At 40.9% G+C, this 19,661-nt stretch overlaps 1 protein-coding gene across 1 annotated transcript in view; it reads left to right on the forward strand.

The window, feature by feature from the left end:
• The window catches only part of LOC113118581 (semaphorin-6D-like), a 112,173-nt gene that overhangs the window by 48,852 nt on the left and 43,660 nt on the right, over nucleotides 1–19,661 (forward strand). Inside the window, exon 3 of the mRNA XM_026287862.1 lies at nucleotides 18,719–18,748. The gene's annotated coding sequence lies outside the window, so the exon portion shown is untranslated. The remainder of the gene's footprint in view (nucleotides 1–18,718; nucleotides 18,749–19,661) is intronic.

Genomic DNA, 19,661 nt, shown 5'->3' on the forward strand with positions numbered 1-19,661 from the left:
TGGAGCCTCATTTCACAGGGTCAGTGAGTCAGGTCAAGGTCAGAGGTCAGTGAGTCAGGTGAAATCTGCAGCACCTGCAACTCAGCATAACACACCACAGAACAGAGAGGCTGAGATCAGCAAACCACACTCAAACACAGACTAAGAACACACACCTACAAATGATAACGCAAACACATGATCTGTTTCGATCAAATGTTCAGAAGACTTAGAACAAATGTAAATTCTGTTTTATGGAGGAAAAAAAGACTCAACAGTTTTTAAACTGTAATACACACACACACACAAGCCTCAAAACATCTCACATTATTGTGTACCTGTGTGCTGAGTGTGGTGGCGGTGAAGAGGACTGTGGGTAAACAGCCATATGGTCTTCCTGCTGGAGTGCAACATGTCTAAAATGCCTTTATACAGACATACTGCTTCACACCTGAGCCTGTCACTGACCTCATAGGTTAAAAGCTGGTCAATCTGCTTAGGTTTGATTGGAGATAATCAGAACATGTTTGAGAGGAATTCAGGTTTATGATTTATGATCTACTGCAGAACTTCAACAGTACTGTACAGCATAGAGATTAATCTGACCTTTACTCCCTGCCATTGCTAACTTACACTTGAGTCTATCAGCACACCAAGCTCCCGAAAGAAAGAGAAATGACAAAGCAGATCACATAGTAGGACAAGTAAAAGTAAATGAAAATGAAATTTGATTCACAGCTAGTTCTAACACATATTTCTTTCTTCGTTAAAACTGTAAAATGAGTAGGATACCGTCATACCACTTATTTAATAGTGTTATGATGAGCAATGCCTGGAAATTTAACAGAAGTCAGGTCCCCCAGTAATCAGATATGGCCAAATTGCTAATTTGTGATTGAATGTAACGAGACAAGAAACATTAACGTTTTTACCATATTAACCCAAGGATTAAGAATAAATGTGTGCATGATGTGAATAAATTTAATGAACATGGTTACGTGGCTTGCCTTCAAGCCATTTATTTTTGCAAATAGTTCAAATGCATTAGACTACTCTATAATAAAATGTAATCCTTAAAAAAAATGATAATCTTAAAACCCTTTAAATCACTTAATTCATTTAAATAAAATTTACAATTACATTCGTGACTCCTTCCAACAATAATAATTAATTAATTAAATTATTAATTAAATTATATATATATTGTTTTTTTATGAAAGTCACCTGCAAAACCTGTACCCAGTACCCTCTGCCCATAGCAAAAGAAATAAAAAAATAAATAAAGAATAAAACTAACTGAACATGCCTGTGGTCCAACTGCATGCAGTAAACATAATTGAGAGAATGAGTGCAGGGATTCACTTATTAATATGAATATAAATTCACTTAATTCCAAAGAGCAACATAAGGCTTATTTACATAATAAAACATTGGAAATATTCATGTTGCAGCCCTAAAATTGTCACAATGATACTGTTTGGAGTAAAGGAGATTCAGGAAAACAAGGGGTAATACAGGTCTTGGCAGGAACACACGTGGCACATAATATAGACGACACTGGACATCAGGGAACAGACTACACTTTAAATACAGGGCTTAAAGATGGGTAATTAACGGGACACAGGTAAATCAAATGACTACTCAACAAGAGGGAAAAACTGGGTCACGGGGAGCACATGGGAGAAAACGCAACAAAACAGGTCCATATTCCTAACATATCGTCCCCTCCCAGAAGGCGCATCCTCACACCATAGAAACAGCAGAGGGAAGGGATGGGTGGGACCTTGGGAGGAGGCTCAGAAGGAGGATGGACACCCAAAAGGGGACCAGCAGGGTGGTGATAAAGGAGGGAGGAGCCAGGGGAGAGACAGGAGGCTCTTGGAGCATGCAGTGCCAGGTGGGACCCAGGCCACAGTCTTAATGGTGACCCACAGAGGAGCCGACAGAGGAAGGAGCCATGGAGGAGGAAGGGCTGACGATTCCAAGGGGACAACCAATGGTGGCAGAGCAGGTGACAGAGGACCCTGAGGTGGAAGCCCAGTAGCCAGGGTGACGAGGAGGATCCGGAGGGCCAATTTTGAGTGCTGTAATCAGGAACAAAAGCCCTCCCTGGGCCGAACTTGGGAACGGAAGCCCTCACTGGGCCAAACTCATGAACAGGAGCCCACTTATGGCCCAATTCAGGAACAGGAGCCCTTTCTGGGCTGGACATGAGAAAGAAAGCTTCCTCTGGGCTGGACTCGGGAACAGAACAGGCAGAGGGCTCTGACGAAGGAGGGAGGAGAGGGGACAGATAGGCGCATAAATCCAATTTGGGATACCCTTCCACATTTTACAGTCCCAGATCCACAATAAGCTCACCCTCAGCCATGGTGCAGTGGGTAGAGCTTAAAGTGATAGTTCACCCAAAAATGAAAATTTGATGTTTATCTGCTTACTCCCAGGGCATCCAAGATGTAGGTGACTTTGTTTCTTCAGTAGAACACAAACCAAGATTTTTAACTCAAACCGTTGCAGTCTATCAGTCTTATAATGTAAGTGGATGTGAATCATGGCTAAAACATATTTTCATGTTTTTCTTTAAACAATTAGAAAAATCTATAGACATAGACATATTTCCTCACATTTTTGTCATACACAAAGTAGTCTAGACATTATCTGGCAACACGCATAAAAATATAACAATGCTTTGAGTTCATAGCAAGAATCTGAGTCTAAATTTCATCCAAACTATGGTTTACTAGCTGCATTACTAGGAAAAAATAAAATAGGGGACAGTTAAGCATATTCGATTTTTAAACTCATTTCACTTCCATGGCCTAACAATGCTTCAGTGGTGTGGCCACCATTAGAATTATCTCATCAACCACGAAAATGGCTCTCTTATGATAACTTAAGTGCCCGTGTGTACTAGATTGTTTTTTGAAATCAGCCTAAGAATGACTTGTTTGTAGGCTTGACTCTGCATATTAAATTGAGATAGGATCATTTTAAAATGTATGTATTAACTGTTAAGAAGCCTGAAGGGAAAAGCAGCACACACAAAAAAAAAAAAAATATGTTGATTGCTACCTATACTTTTGTCTTTACAGACCAACATATTGGAAATAAGGCTTAAGATATATCATATCTTACTTAAGGTCTCTTTTAAATTAACTGAATGTTATTACCAGGGTTAAGGTTCTCTGGCTGACAGTTAACTATAAAGAATCCTGGATCATTATTCTATAATCCTTCAAATCAGGCCAGACATGGTCTGGTTCCTAACGTGTGAGACTGTCCAATTTCAGACCAGACTTGGGTCAGTTTTTCATTCATATAATTAGAATATCATCAAAAAGTTGATATGTTTCACTAATTCCATTCAAAAAGTGAAACTTGTATATTGTGTTCATTCATTACACAGAGACTGATATAAATCAATTGTTTATTTCTTTTCATTTTGATGATTATAACTGACAACTAAGGAAAATCCCAAATTCAGTATCTCAGAAAATTAGAATATGTGAAAAGGTGCCACGCTCAAATCAGCTAATTAACTCAAAACACCTGCAAAGGCCTTTAAATGGTCTCTCAGTCTAGTTCTGTAGGCTACACAATCATGGGGAAGACTGCTGACTTGACAGTTGTCCAAAAGACGACCATTGACACCTTGCACAAGGAGGGCAAGACACAAAAGTTCATTGCAAAAGAGTCTGGCTGTTCACAGAGCTCTGTGTCCAAGCACACTAATAGAGAGGCGAAGGGAAGGAAAAGATGTGGTAGAAAAAAAGTGTACAAACGATAGGGATAACCGCACCATGGAGAGGACTGTGAAACAAAACCCATTCAAAGATTCACAAAGAGTGGACTGCAGCTGGAGTCAGTTCTTCAAGAACCACTACGCACAGACGTATGCAAGACATGGGTTTCAGCTGTCGCAATCCTTGTGTCAAGCCACTCTTAAAAAATGAAGTGTCTAAAGACAAAAATCCTTTCTTTGTATTGGTCTTAAGTAATATTCTAATTTCCTGAATAACTGAAATTGGGATTTTCCTTAGTTGTCTATATAAATATAAAATTTTGTAATATGTGATTTGAACTTTTTTTTTTTACACTTTCCTTCAGTTTTCAGTCACAGTCTTATAAAATGTGTATTGTAACTAAATATAAAAAATATGTCATGAATAGTTTCAGGCCATTTTCCACCCGTTTCCACCTTGCATTAAAGTTTGTATAATTTCTGCAACTTGCACCTACACTTTCTCATCTGTTCCCACTAGTGGTGTAACGGTTCACAAAATTCACGGTTAGGTTCAATACGATACACTGATGTAACGGTTCGGTTGGGTTCGGTTTTAGATACAGCAAAATGTAAAAACATCTCAACTTTTCAGAATGCCGCAAGCGCACCGCGGGTCATGTGACAAGAACTAACCAATCAGCTTCATCCTTTCCCGTAACAACGTTGAAAGCTCAGCCAGGATGAAGGAACAGCTGATCATAGTTGTATATTGATTGCAATTTTGAAATAAATTTAGTAGCAGAGCTACTGCAAGCGATTTTTAGAGCTGCAAATCCATTTATCCTTTGCTGAAATTTCCGCGTCTTCATGGAGAGAGCACGTCATTGTTGCTTAGCAAAGACAGATGCCTCAGGAGCGCTTCTGCCCGAGCGCTTTGGAAAGGAGGAGAAAGCGGCGCGCCTAGCGTTTTCCACGCGTTTTTAGGCGCGATATGTGAACGGCCCCTAAGGCGCTCGCTCACTCAGCACGCGCTGAAGGCTCGTTGCAAAATGTCTAATGCATTTAACAGACCAGAAATAGAAGATCCTCCAATAACCAACAGGTCTGGGGTTTGGGTGCACTTTGGATTCCCTGTAAGCTATAATGGTGATGATGATAGAACGAATGGTAAATAGTAAGATCTCATATCCGCGGCTATAATGTAAATGTAACGTAAATGTAGCCTACCAATCGCCGCGGTGATGTCTTTTGCCCTTTTTGAATCAGTTGGAAATGTCTGTCTAAATGCCTGGGGGATAGTTTGTTGTGTGTATGTTTCTCCTTTTTTTTGTCTTTTCCCAGATACTGACACACTAAGGTGATGTCGGCGTAAATGAGCTGACATGTTTCCGCTGGTGTTTTTTTTGTTTTTGTTTTTTTTTATTCCCGCTGGTGTACCCTATCGTCATGTAGCAGATGTCCACCACTCTCTTGCCATCACCATTATAGCTTAAAGGGAATCCAAAGTGCACCCAAACACCAGCGCCTGACTGAGTAGCCTAACATAAACATATAACTATAAGTTGGTGTTTTTTTCTTCTTCGGGAGTGTCAGGGGCGTTGCTTGTTACGTCGTTTGGGTTATTGGGCTACCTTGTTGAACGCATATCATTATATTTCTCTTTTTTTTTCAAATATAATTAATTAGTCCAACGAACCGTTCGGTACATAATGCGTACCGCGTACCAAACCGAAAGGCTCCTACCGAACGGTTAAATATGAATACGCGTATCGTTACACCCCTAGTTCCCACAAATTGAACAGAAAAGCTCTGTCCCTTGGAGAGGAAATAACAAAAGATTAAGAGATTCTAAGTTGGATTTTCTTTTAAATATCATAAGTTATTCTATTTTTCATTTCACATTTGATATAAAAAAGTTTGATGTTCAATGAAAATTCATTATAACTTTCAGAAATTAAACCCACCATATTTTAAGGTTAATCAAAAACATGAAATCCATGTCAGATTAAGCAAATGCTGACATGAACAAGAGTAAAACATTAGTGTTTGAAGACATCGCATGAAGAGTATTTGTGTGTGCGTGTTTGTGTGTGTGTTTGTATGTGTCACTGTGTTGGTGTATTTCCTGTGTGAACATATGGCATGTAAGTGCCTGTTCAAAACTCCTACTGAGTCATATGACAGATCTCTCTCTCTCTCTCTCTCTCTCTCTCTCTCATTCTCTCTCTTTCTCTCACACACACCTCACACTACAAGTCTCTAGTGGACCAGCACGTAGTAAAGGCTCCACCTACACTCACAACTCAAATGAGATTTACTCAGGGATGAGATTCACCCTTGCAGAAGTGCTGATCCAGCAAGAGACCATGCTCGGGAAACACCACAATGTTTGGCTGCAGATGAGCAGGAGAGCTCATCATCAGAGCAAGAGCACAACTTAAATGGAACCAATTGTTGAACCTTCAGACAAAATTCTTAAAAAAATGTATATGTCATTTATTTTTATTTTTTTTTAATCATATTAGAGATATCAGGCTTATATTGAATGATATAAGTGAATATGAAGCTCATATTCCAGGAGTCAATTTGCTGCAGTTATTTATATTTATATGGCCCAAATGTAATATGACATTCTGATATATTGCAATGCAATATAATAATTCAGAGATGTACATACAAACATTCCTCAAAAGACTCATGGATCATATTTGATAATATTTTTGTCTGCATAATCAAGTATACCTAAGCTGCTTCAGTCAAATAGTTGTTCATCTTTAAATATAATTAACAATATAAAATGTATTGCTACATTCACTTTAAAGAATCAGTTAATATTTCATACAAAAAAATATATTTACTACCTTGCGTATCAGATATGATCCAGAAGGGTTTATAGAGTAAATTAAATAATTCAATAATTTTTGAATAATCTTAACCTGTATAACTTGTTTCTTCTGTGTAACACTATATTTTAAAGAATGTTCACACAGTTATTTTATATAAAAAATTGTCATGTGGCTTTAGAAAGTTATTTAGACTACTTTGCTATGCTTTTATTAAGCTTGACAGCACTTTTATTACATGGTATAGAGCAGCTAAGAAAATGTAGCAAAAATCTAATTTTGTGTTCCACAGAATAAAGAATACAGGTTAAGAATGACATGAGAGTAAGTAACAGATGACAGATTATTATTATAATCATCTCGCAAGAAGTAACACTGTTCCTCTCTTCTGAATGTCACTGTACAGCATCTGATGTTCCATCAGACACTATCTATCAGTGTGTCAGAGCAGCAATCGTAGTGCTTCCTGTAGATTAGGCTGTATATACAGTGCCTGTGTAATCTGATGGCTGCCTGTGAGAGCGGCCACAGCGGCGCTAAATTAAGAGTGCAGCGATGGAGCTTTTGTCTAAAAGAATAGAGCATCGTGTGTTTCTCCAGTGGAGCTTTGAAGGAAAACAATAGCGTGATTCTGAGTTGAACTACAGAAAGCATGACATGATGAGTCACATACACACTCTCACGTCACACACGTTTACAAACATGCACTTGCAAGCACACACATGCAATCTTTCAAATACATAAAAAAAGCATATAAGTATCAAATTTAAGGTAATACCTGCCTTTTTTAACCATATTGGTTCATTCAAGGTACATATTAGTACCTCTTGAAAAGGTTCCGCCAAAGAGACAGCTTTTGTACCTTTTTCTGAGAGTGTATTATCCATTGCTATGGATATCAAGTAATTTCAGATTCAATCCCACATTTAAATATAATAAGCACTCCCAACTTATGAAAAATAAACAAATAAAAACAAAAAAATTCAAAACTGTGAGTGGGTCATATATAGAAAGTGAGCAAAGAAAGCTACCTTTATGATCACAAAAGCTGTCAGTCACTTCATGTTAGCGTGAGCTTACTGACTGAGTTCGGTTGAAAATCACTTGTTATCAAAAAGCTGTCTACATTGCACAACAAATGTTGTATGTAGGCCCTTGTAACTATTACACTTAATGGCAAAAGCAATGTTTGAAAATGTAAACTTACATTTCTGACAAACTGTGCAGCAAAAGATAGAAATAACTGTCTTATTTTGTATTTTGTATTTTTGGTTAAATACTAATGGCCTAAGACTTTTTTGCACAGTAGTGTAAATACTTAAATATGAAAGAGAGAATCAAAGGTGTTTTTTTTTTTTTTTTCAAGCAAACATCATCATGCAACATCTATTTATTTAGATGGCTAATCTTGCCAATTAATCTTACCTAATTAAACTGCAAAAAAAAATGTTATTCAACTGTCACTTCTCTGATTAATCTGATTTCGTCTGGTAGAAAAAAAAGTTGAAGTTAATAATGAGCAAATCTGTTTTTTTTTTTTTTGTTTTTTTTTCTGTTTGCTCTGAGAAGACAGCATATGATTGAAGGCCAGAGCAGAACACATCACCTTGCCTCCAAATGCTCATCAAAATGAAGTGCTGGTGGCTGTGCTGTTTATCTCTTTCATCCAGAGCACTGGCAGCTGCAAAACACAAACATTTGGATCAACATTAGTGATGAGATGCTGAAACACACCCTCTCACTTTGTAAAAGCAGCGTGAAATGACATTCACAACCTGTTTAACTTCTGTAACATCATGTTTTCCTGAGTAAAACAGAATATTATGTAGGTTGGCACAAAAACGGGATTTGACTGGATCATGAACGTTAGGCTGTGAAATTATTGGCTAATGTGATTTTGTTCTTTCCTCACATCCTTGTGTGCACATGAGAAGTTCCTACTTACAAATCATAACTATGTCATAATGTGTTTTAGTAGGACAAAACAGACCCAGTGGGCAAATTAATGCTTTTTTCATTCAATGACAAACACAGAAAGCTTTTTTTAAATGCTGATGTGAGCAAATGAAGAGCAAACAATGTGTTTTAGTGTGTTTAACTGATGCTTTAAGTTTAGTCACACAAGCCTGTCGCCTCATGAAGCTTACTCTACGTACTGCAAGCTTTGTTGCTATTGTTCAGCGATGCTACACAAAATAAAACGAATCGAAAAGTCAACACTCACAATTAAAATTATTATGACCACTTCCAAATTGCTTAATGACTTAAACTCGGAAAGACAGTGCTCAAAGAAAATCCCACTGGTAATTATGCCATTGTGGTGGCATTTGTGCTAGCAACATATCGTAAATGCGATTATTCCAACATGACTCGAAGACAGCACTGCTGACATCAACACAAAAGAAAAGTCATTTCAGAAGCAGAGAAAGTATGTTGTGATGGGAGATTATGGAAAACATGCCTTGATGAATCGTGCATAATAAGTCCAGTGACATTTCAGGAAGTAAAAAGAGACTATAATATGTGCGTTAGTGTGGATATACAGATCTATTAAACAGCTGATAAAATCTATGGCAGGCGTTAATAAGCACAGCGAAAACACACTCTGTGTTTGCACACAAATACACATGCCATCAATGAGATAACAGCATCCAGCAGACGATGAGAGTAAATGTTTACAGCCACTGTATGCAGCCTGAAATCATTAGAGTGGAATGCACCAATATGACCCTAATTAGCACACAGGTGTCAGGGGAACAGAGCAGCAACACAGAGTCAGAAATCATCCCTGTCCACACACACACACACACACACACTCTCTTCCTCCTCAATATTTAGCTGGAGGACAGAAGGGTACTTTGCAAGGGTATAGAGTGACACTGCAAATCTCTAAGTCTGGGACATTCATATTGCAGATATATAATTACAATCTGTCTAAAGTCACTAATGTTACTTTAGTCAAAAATAAAACAAAACAGGCTAAGGTGTTGTCATCCATGTTTCTTGTTTTCTAACAGCAGATATTGCAAACTATTGTGAGCTTGGGAATCACAACATATCCCAACCATTAAAAAATGGGGTGTGACATGACACAATCAACAGCCAAACGGGTTTCTCTGCAGTTCACAACACAGCTGAGAAGCATAATAATAATAATAATAATTATTATTATTTGTATTTTCATGACTTCTGTGATGTTTTACCAGATGGTATGCTCTCTGTTTATTTTTTCTTGAGGAAATTCAGGAATTTCTCATATAATATTTGATTCTAAATGATCTCTCCTAGACAGAGGCAAGTTCAAACTCAAACCGGTGTGCAACATTTTGCTAAAGTTTCCGGTTTGAACGACATGTAATTAACATCAAAATAAATTCACAAGAGAAAGTATATTGTTTGCAAAATAACTAAATTAATAAGAGCACAAGTAAATATCTGGAACTTCTTTAAGTCTGTCTAAATATCATTTAGTAATTGCAATGTCTTCTGGTCTATATCTTTTCCTTAGAAAGGTGTGCTAGACAGTGATAAATGTAACATAAAAATACAATATATGTTTATATATTTTGCTATTGTATTGTGGAGTGACACTTTCATAAACTTTTTTATATTCTTCTGATTATATAATGGTAAATATTACAATATCATAGCACAACAACCATGATCAGCAATAATTATAAGCCTGATACTCAAAATAAAAATAATAAGGTCACATAGATCATAACACAGTCTAGGAGATAAGAAGTGGATTATCCTTCATTTGAAATGTTTGTCTTTTCATCCTGAAATGCGAGGCAAGTGTTTGATCACAATAATTAAGAACCACAGAGTCCACATATCCCTTCACTTGATTGGGATGTTCTTTTTTATTCTGGACGGCAAGGGCAGTGACTAAAACATTGAGCGTATTTTGCAGTATTAAACACGTATTTATACCAATTTCATCAGACTCTGAAAATTATTCAAAAAGAACACAAAGAATGGCCTTCTCAGCTGCCATAGCTGCAACTCTTGCGTCATCAGAACAGGTTGTTCAACGCAGCACCGTTTCCATTTAAAAAATGTTTTGCACCATTTTGTCAGGGCTTAACGTAGCCCAGGAATCAGATTAAACTAAAGGCAAATTGAGTCTTTTGCAAAGGCACTATTTTCAGGTGATTTTCAAGAGGGAAAAAGGCATTGTCATTTCAGATTGTACTTCTAATGTTTAAAAAAATAAAATAAAATAAAAACCTCAACAATATGCTTTGATTTGCCTAGATGCCAAAGTCTGCGATTAGAAATATGAAGTCAAACATTTCTAATTTTCTCAAAGTCTTTTTATACCTATAGTTGGACCACAGTTGATAAATTTTTTGAAGAAACACCCAAATAAAAAATGAGAAACATAACTGAATTATATTCCTGGGCTAGGAAAGAAAAAAAAATTTAACAACAGTATTGTTTTTTTTTTTTTTTTTTTTTTTTTTTTTAATGCTATGAATTTTCTTCTTATAGTTGACATGAAACGGAAGTAGCGATTGCCTTTTTTTCTTCTATTGTGGTGTCTATCTGAGTGAAACGGCATCTGAAATGAGAGGGCGGGACTTGATTTCATCCTTTGGGAATTGATTGGGTCGTTGGAAGTTGGAGAGAACAAAATGGAGGCAGATCTGAATGGCAGTTTGCAGTTAGTTGTGGTGGGGATTTCTCTCCACTAGATTCACCAGCGACACCCTGGCATGAAGACATTTTTATTAATTGAGAAAAATGACGACAAGGACAATCAATGGCACAAAACATGCCTAACAGCGCTTACTGCCTTATTGACTGAGTGGGTCTTCCATCAGGTTAAGTCATATTCATAAAATAATAGTTTGCAATGTCCTAAGAGTAATGTTGTGGTAATATCCTAATATCCTTTCAATTTGTAAAGGTTTTGTACTCTCCCATGGCTTGTGTCAGCACTGATCACGTTGATTTCTATAAAGCTTCAGTTTCCCCCCTTTCATTTATCCCAGCATTTACCCCCGACATCACTAGCTTCGCCTTTGCACAGTGCACAGATAAATAATTTATAATAAACACTATAGTATTCCATTAAAAAATACACATTTTCCATTTTGATTTCATGGTTACTTTGAAGTAAATTTGCAGACTTTATGTTTTTAATAAGTGTGGGGTATAATGAATACCTATTATTTATCGTTTTAATTCCTGATCTGTTCTGAATAGCTATATATATATATATATATATATATATATATATATATTGTGACGAGTCAGCTGCCTCCTCCCTGATTGTCACCGGCACCCCGTCCTAAATCGCCGCACTTCACCAGGCTCCCGACTGGAGTGGGTGTGTGAGAGGAGGGGCGCTGGACGAGTCAGGGCTGGCGGCGTGTGATGGGGCACACCTGAAGGGAATGGAGCCTCATCACCGCCGCTGTTTAAAAGCCCAACGCGCCTCTCCTCGGGAGACCGGTCTCTTCCCTGTGCATGCACGCTGGTGTCCTCGTGGGTCCAGGAAGGGTGCGTTGAGGGACTCCCGCGCCATAAGAGACGTGAGCTGCCGGACCCGCGATCCGGAAGAGAACCGCACCCGTTTACACGGCCGACAGGCCAGGATGCCGGGCCGTCCATCCCCTGCCAGCGCCGCGGCCAACGAGAGTGATGCGGCCGCTAGAGGAAGCCGCCACCCCTCGCGCCCCGGACCGAAGAGGGGAGCGCGTGCGGCCACCGGACTCCGCCCCTTACCTGGACCCTTCCTCGATGAACACTGCCCAACCCACACGAACCCTGCAGCACGACGAGGACACCAGATTCCCTGTTTATTTTGGACACTCTTCCCCTTTGGCCACCTTTTATCCCCTGTTTTATTTGATTTTGTGTTAATAAAAGCCTCTCCGAGGCCTGACGCCACGCCCACTGTGTCTGTCTTGTGCTCCTCCCGTGACACTGGTGGAGAATGCGGGCAAGGCGGAGCCTAGACAGCGCAGTTGGGAACCATCTGGTGACGTCACTCCCCCTCGCTTGCAAACGTTCGTGAGAACCCGGACTGGGACGGAGGAAAACTGGGGACAGCCTCCCAGCCACAAAAAGGGTAAGTGACTTTTCTGTTATTGTCACTTTACCCTGTGGTTGGTTGAGGCTGTCACTAAAACCCGGTTTCTCTGTCCCTGTTCCGGTGCGCTGCGAGAGGGAGGACCGACCGGAGAGGAATCCCCGCCCACTCCGACCGTTTGGAGCCTGGTTGAGGATGGTAGCACTCCCGTGTGGGCGGCGCCCTGATGACGGGGATGTCGCTTGGGAGGGGGAATGTGACGAGTCAGCTGCCTCCTCCCTGATTGTCACCGGCACCCCGTCCTAAATCACCGCCCTTCACCAGGCTCCCGACTGGAGTGGGTGTGTGAGAGGAGGGGCGCTGGACGAGTCAGGGCTGGCGGCGTATGATGGGGCACACCTGAAGGGAATGGAGCCTCATCACCGCCGCTGTTTAAAAGCCCAACGCGCCTCTCCTCGGGAGACCGGTCTCTTCCCCGTGCATGCACGCTGGTGTCCTCGTGGGTCCAGGAAGGGTGCCTTGAGGGACTCCCGCGCCACAAGAGACGTGAGCTGCCGGACCCGCGATCCGGAAGAGAACCGCACCCGTTTACACGGCCGACGGGCCAGGATGCCGGGCCGTCCATCCCCTGCCAGCGCCGCGGCCAACGAGAGTGATGCGGCCGCTAGAGGTAGCCGCCGCCCCTCGCGCCCCGGACCGAAGAGGGGAGCGCGTGCGGCCACCGGACTCCGCCCCTTACCTGGACCCTTCCTCGATGAACACTGCCCAACCCACACGAACCCTGTAGCACGACGAGGACACCAGATTCCCTGTTTATTTTGGACACTCTTCCCCTTTGGCCACCTTTTATCCCCTTGTTTTATTTAATTTGTGTTAATAAAAGCCTCTCCGAGGCCTGACGCCACGCCCACTGTGTCTGTCTTGTACTCGTCCCGTGACACTGGTGGAGAATGCGGGCAAGGCGGAGCCTAGACAGCGCAGTTGGGAACCATCTGGTGACGTCACTCCCTCTCGCTTGCAAACGTTCCTGAGAACCCGGACTGGGACGGAGGAAAACTGGGGACAGCCTCCCAGCCACAAAAAGGGTAAGTGACTTTTCTGTTATTGTCATCTTACCCTGTGGTTGGTTGAGGCTGTCACTAAAACCCGGTTTCTCTGTCCCTGTTCCGGTGCGCTGCGAGAGGGAGGACTGCCCGGAGAGGAATCCCCGCCCACTCCGACCGTAAGGAGCCTGGTTGAGGATGGTAGCACTCCCGTGTGGGCGGCGCCCTGATGACGGGGATGTCGCTTGGGAGGGGGAATGTGACGAGTCAGCTGCCTCCTCCCTGATTGTCACCGGCACCCCGTCCTAAATCGCCGCCCTTCACCAGGCTCCCGACTGGAGTGGGTGTGTGAGAGGAGGGGCGCTGGACGAGTCAGGGCTGGCGGCGTGTGATGGGGCACACCTGAAGGGAATGGAGCCTCATCACCGCCGCTGTTTAAAAGCCCAATGCGCCTCTCCTCGGGAGACCGGTCTCTTCCCCGTGCATGCACGCTGGTGTCCTCGTGGGTCCAGGAAGGGTGCGTTGAGGGACTCCCGCGCCACAAGAGACGTGAGCTGCCGGACCCGCGATCCGGAAGAGAACCGCACCCGTTTACACGGCCGACGGGCCAGGATGCCGGGCCGTCCATCCCCTGCCAGCGCCGCGGCCAACGAGAGTGATGCGGCCGCTAGAGGAAGCCGCCGCCCCTCGCACCCCGGACCGAAGAGGGGAGCGCGTGCGGCCACCGGACTCCGCCCCTTACCTGGACCCTTCCTCGATGAACACTGCCCAACCCACACGAACCCTGCAGCACGACGAGGACACCAGATTCCCTGTTTATTTTGGACACTCTTCCCCTTTGGCCACCTTTTATCCCCTGTTTTATTTGATTTTGTGTTAATAAAAGCCTCTCCGAGGCCTGACGCCACGCCCACTGTGTCTGTCTCGTGCTCCTCTCGTGACAATATATATATATATATATATATATATATATATATATATATATATAAATGGAGCTATAGATATATATATAGATGTTGATTTATAAATTTGTGCTGGAGTGACTTATTGTCAGGTGAAAAAAAAATGGTAATGTAGTTTTCTTTAAAAGATTCTATCCTACAACCTTAAACCTCTGGCAAATCCAGTGACTAGTTCTTGGAAGCATTCATTGTAGCAGTCTGGGAACTTGTAAACACGACTTATGGTGCAGATCTGCACCCCGTCTCCTGGCAATTGATTGGAGTTGGCAAATTTAGCCATTTTTGTATGCAGTACACATCGGACATTCTGTGAACGGTCCAAGATTATTGTTCAACAGCTGCAGTGCCATAAGACCCATTACTGAATGGTTAATACAGATCACACACACAGAGCCCCTCATGATGAGATGCTGAAATTAAGCTGATTAGTGTTTGCACTGGCCCTACAGCACCGGCCTCCATTGGCCCTCAGGAACCTCGGCCACATCTCTCTCCCGCTTCTGCCTGCAGTTCGATAAGACAGAGAGAAAATGAGCTTATCAGAAATAATGGATTGTCTCAAACAAAGTCAACATGGAGAGCGATAGGATGGGGTGTTCAGAGAGAGAGAGAAAGAGGGCATAGGGTACCATACAGCTTGCGAATATTGCTTTTCCTCGCCTTGGCAAGGAGAAACTGATGAGATGCAAGAGGACAGACACACATGCACGTAATCAATGCAGCGAGTGCGCTACGACCTGTGTGAGAGAAATATTAGCCGAGCAGGTTCAGCCTGCAGGCGCCCGTATGCACCCATTAGAGTCCAACCAGAAGGAAATATGGGTGTGACACGTCAGGACACACACTAAACAGAGTGTTAAAAAAAATCAAACATCCCCTCGCACGCTGCTGCAGTGAACCTCGGCAGATGGCTGCAAACATTCAGTGGTATAGAACGAGCATGCTCCGCGCTATGGCAGCCGTCCACGTCTGGAGCGAAACACAGCATGATGGCGTTCTCTGGGCAGGGCTGTGTAATGAATAATTAAAAAGCAGAGTTTGGCACCTTGTGGGAGAGAGTGAGGGAAGGTTGGGACGTTCTTTATACGACCATGTGTGTAGCAGAGGCAATGGACACCAGTAGGTCAACCCTCATATTATACAGTATACCAGCCAGAGACAGATGGGAAAGAGAGAGAGGTAAATGAGTTACTGTAGTGGCAGATAGTTTGTACACACTTTCTATAAAAAAAATAAATAAAAAAAAATGCCATATATATATATCAGTCAATGGTCCAGCTTGTCCATTTTAATGGAGTAAAATTTAGAAAAATCATTCTTGTAATTTAGTGCAGCTTTTATTTTAAACTCTCCCTCATTTAAAGCTCATTTAAAACTCATTTGTAATTTGTTAGCAAAACTACATGTAAAATATTATAAAGAATATAAAAATATTATATTCTTTGTGTATTTTCAATTATAAATAATTAGCCTATGTAAAGGTTAAATAAAATTAGAATTCAGAAACTAGCCATGGTAAATGGTATATGACATCCTTTAGGAAATACAAATTAAAGGTGAGATCTTGTTCAAGACAACATGCAATGTTGGATATTCATTATGAAAAATATGTAGAGATTCGTGATGTCTGCTCAAAATGTGTTTGAGGGCGAACAAGTTAAAAGTGTTGATTTTAGTATCCTAGATCTTTCTCCTAGAAAAATTAGAGCATGTTTAGACATTTGCTTAAATCCAGTTTTCAGATTTTTTTTTACTGAAAAGTAGCAAATTTAATTCCCAAACTCTAAATTCCCAAAAGATTTGGGAAGAACTGATTTACCAAGACACCAGTATTTGCAATAATCAAAAGTCAGAGTACTCAAAATAAGCTTCTTCTTCATCGTCGTCTTCTTTTTTTTTCTTTCTCTCTCGTAATTTTCTTCAAATACCAAATTTTATGCTCTGTACTCTTACTATGTGGGATTTATTAAGTATCAAATATAATTTTTGGAGGAACATCTAAGACATGATATTTAGCATGGTTCACCCATCATCAAACATGTATTACTTTCTTGTATGTTACTTTTTCAATTTTAAATAATGTTTGAAGAAAAAAGCCATACCGGTTTGGAACAATGTGATGGAGATTAAATTATATTTTAGAAATCAGTTTTCATTTTTGGGTGAGCAATCATTTTAAGTAGCATATACCTTTTAAAGCATGGAAACTCAATTAATTATCTTTAGCTATGAAAGAAAAAATAAAAATTTCCTATGGGAAAGACAATTTACTGTTGAATGAGTTACAAATTTATAATCCTTTACTGCGAGAAGTAGTTGTAGCCCTGAGGAATTATACTCTTTTCATTTAGCAAAATCTTTGTTTTTCCTTTAATTTACTTCTCTCGAAAAGAACCAAGCATGTGGTTGATGATATGGTGTATGGTTGATGTACAGTTAGGCCTATATCACAATTCTAGCATTTAAAAAACAAACAAGCCAAAAAGGTAAAAGATAATGCTTATGGATTTATTTGGCTTGAGATATTCCCCAGCTGTGGTAAATCTCCATTTTGGCACATTACTGAGAGTCAAGTCTTTATGTTCAAGTCAAATGGAAATATCAAAGCTGACGCTCCTAACCAGAGAATTATATTCAGGTCAAAGACAAGCAAACGCTGGGTCGGTTTCCCGCCCACTCTCTTGTTGTGTCCAAACCCAGGCCTCCTCATTGTGCTTGAGCGGCATTTGATGCATATTAAAATACAAAACTCATGTATGGGAAGGGGTTATTGGGGCGGTCAGAGAAACTTTCGGAAGTTGTAAAGCTCCTTCAGAACCTTCACAAAACAACGTTTTTCCCCTCTAAATTCGGCACCCAGGGCTCTTCTTTCTGCATGTGACCCCGAAGCTGATCCCAGAGCAGAGCTGAAAGAACGCATTGAGTGGGTGAGGGGCCCTGAGCGGCCATCTCAGGATCAGTCTGACAAGGTCAGGAGCAAAACTGCCCCCTCTCCTCGCCACGCTAGACGTAGCACTAAACAAGTTCCACAAAAGCTGGGACAGACAATACTGAACCACTCCTACAGACTTCCTAAATTATGTCTCAGTTGTGTGTAGGATAGAAAGGGACGTTGTCTTCCATAATAAGTTTGTTCATTATGTTGTTTTGAGTAAGCCAACATATTGATGTTGTATTTAAACTTAAAAGGATTATTATTCTTGTGAAATTTACAATTCTGACTATAAATTCTAGAATGTAAAGCTATACAACAACCAAACTTATGTCAGACCTTCAGACTGTTCAACTCAGGTTGCTATATTTTCTTACTGATCAGACTGATCAGGTTTTCATGAAATTGATAATCAAAACTCCCAAAAATCCCATAGAGTTGCACTGGCGGACGGTTTAAAAAAGCTAGAACTGTAATCTGCTTTAAGGCTGGGATCCCTGCACAACTTTTAAACTGATTTTAAAACACTACGCATCATACACTTGCCGACTTTGTAAATGGTGTTTGGTATAGTCCAACTGGATGGAATCTGAAGCTTGAAAGTCTAAATCTATGCCCATTATATGCCGCAGACAGACTGACTTTCGGCAAATAACATCAATTCAGCCAGACTGAAAATCTGCACAAAAGTCATGCAGTGTATTCAAACCTTTAAGCACCGCCAAATGAAATAAAAATGGATGTTTTGTGGCTTTTAGTCCATTAATGCTATCTTTGAGGCCAATCTATATGCTAGCCTATATATGGCTGCATTTAAAACTTTATTTTCAGGGAAAATCTGACTAAAATATAAATGATTCATCTTGTCTGCAGAAGAGTATGCATTTCCCCCCAATATAATAGTCTTTAAAATGGAAAAATCATTTTCTCATAAGTTATAAATACCACCCACTTCTGACAAGCAGTAGTATATAGCAAATAATGATTCATGGCTTTGAAGTAAACTAAAGTCTGATTCATGGAGACTTTAAAATTGCCTTGTCATTCGCAACATATACAAAAAAAGTCTCTTGGTTACTTTTAAATGGAATATTCTTAGGCAGAAACTTCTACAGCCTAAACTGTGCAGCCGAATGCTAATAACTAAACTTGTGTAACACGCTGAGATTGACGTTTGTTCATTCATTTGCAGGTACTCTGAGTGCGTTTGCCTGCAGTTTTGGTGAGTACTGATTTATAGATCTTTTTTTTCTGTGCCGCTTCATAAGTGCCACAATATGCCGCTAACGTGTCATCAAAAGCGCTAAGCGTTCCAATCACTTCAAAACTCGACAGGAGCCCACACAGTTTCTCCCTGTAGTGCTGGCCTGCTTTCAGAGCCAAACCATCCTCATTCAAGTCCGCTCCCACTTCCTCTCCCTCTCCACGAACAGCAGAAATCCCTTTTTGTCTTTCGCTCAAAGTGGACTCTAATCCGTTTATTAGCCTGAAAGCTACTGGGACGTGAAGACAAACCACACGATTCCTCTGCCCTGCTCCTCTCTCCGTCCCCCCCTCGGGAAGAGAGCCTCGCCTCATACTAACAGCTAGCATGATTTATACTACTGTCTGCTCCTGCTATCTCCCCTAACACCCTGTAATGTGTCCCTCTTGCTGCGCCGCCCTGACCATGCTAAAGGGCTAAATGACTGACAGTGAAACAGCACTCCTGGGTCAGACGAGCCAACACCCGTCATGTCCTCTACTCTTCTAATTAACAACCAGTGCTCTCAATTACCAACACACACATACACACTCTTTCTACTGCCAGTGGCTCAAACACACATTCTTTCACATTATCTGCTGCAGAGGCATAGCAACAATGACTTTAAAGACACTGTGAAACCGTTAACTGTTTTTCCAAACCAGTTAGGTCAAACCCTACTGAACTATCCACTCCAAAGATTTCATTGGTTGTGTCAAGCACAGTCCGGATCACCTACAAAATGCTAACATAAACTCTAACCATAACTATTGCTGAAAAGCTTGACAAGCTGACTATTGCTGAGTTGATCCAAAAAATTGTCTTTACGGTGCTTGATTTAAAAAAAAATAATAATAAATAATGTGTCGCAGTTATAAACATGATTGGCTAT

This window comes from Carassius auratus, chromosome 18, assembly GCF_003368295.1.
Source record: "Carassius auratus strain Wakin chromosome 18, ASM336829v1, whole genome shotgun sequence".
Lineage (NCBI taxonomy): Eukaryota > Metazoa > Chordata > Actinopteri > Cypriniformes > Cyprinidae > Carassius > Carassius auratus.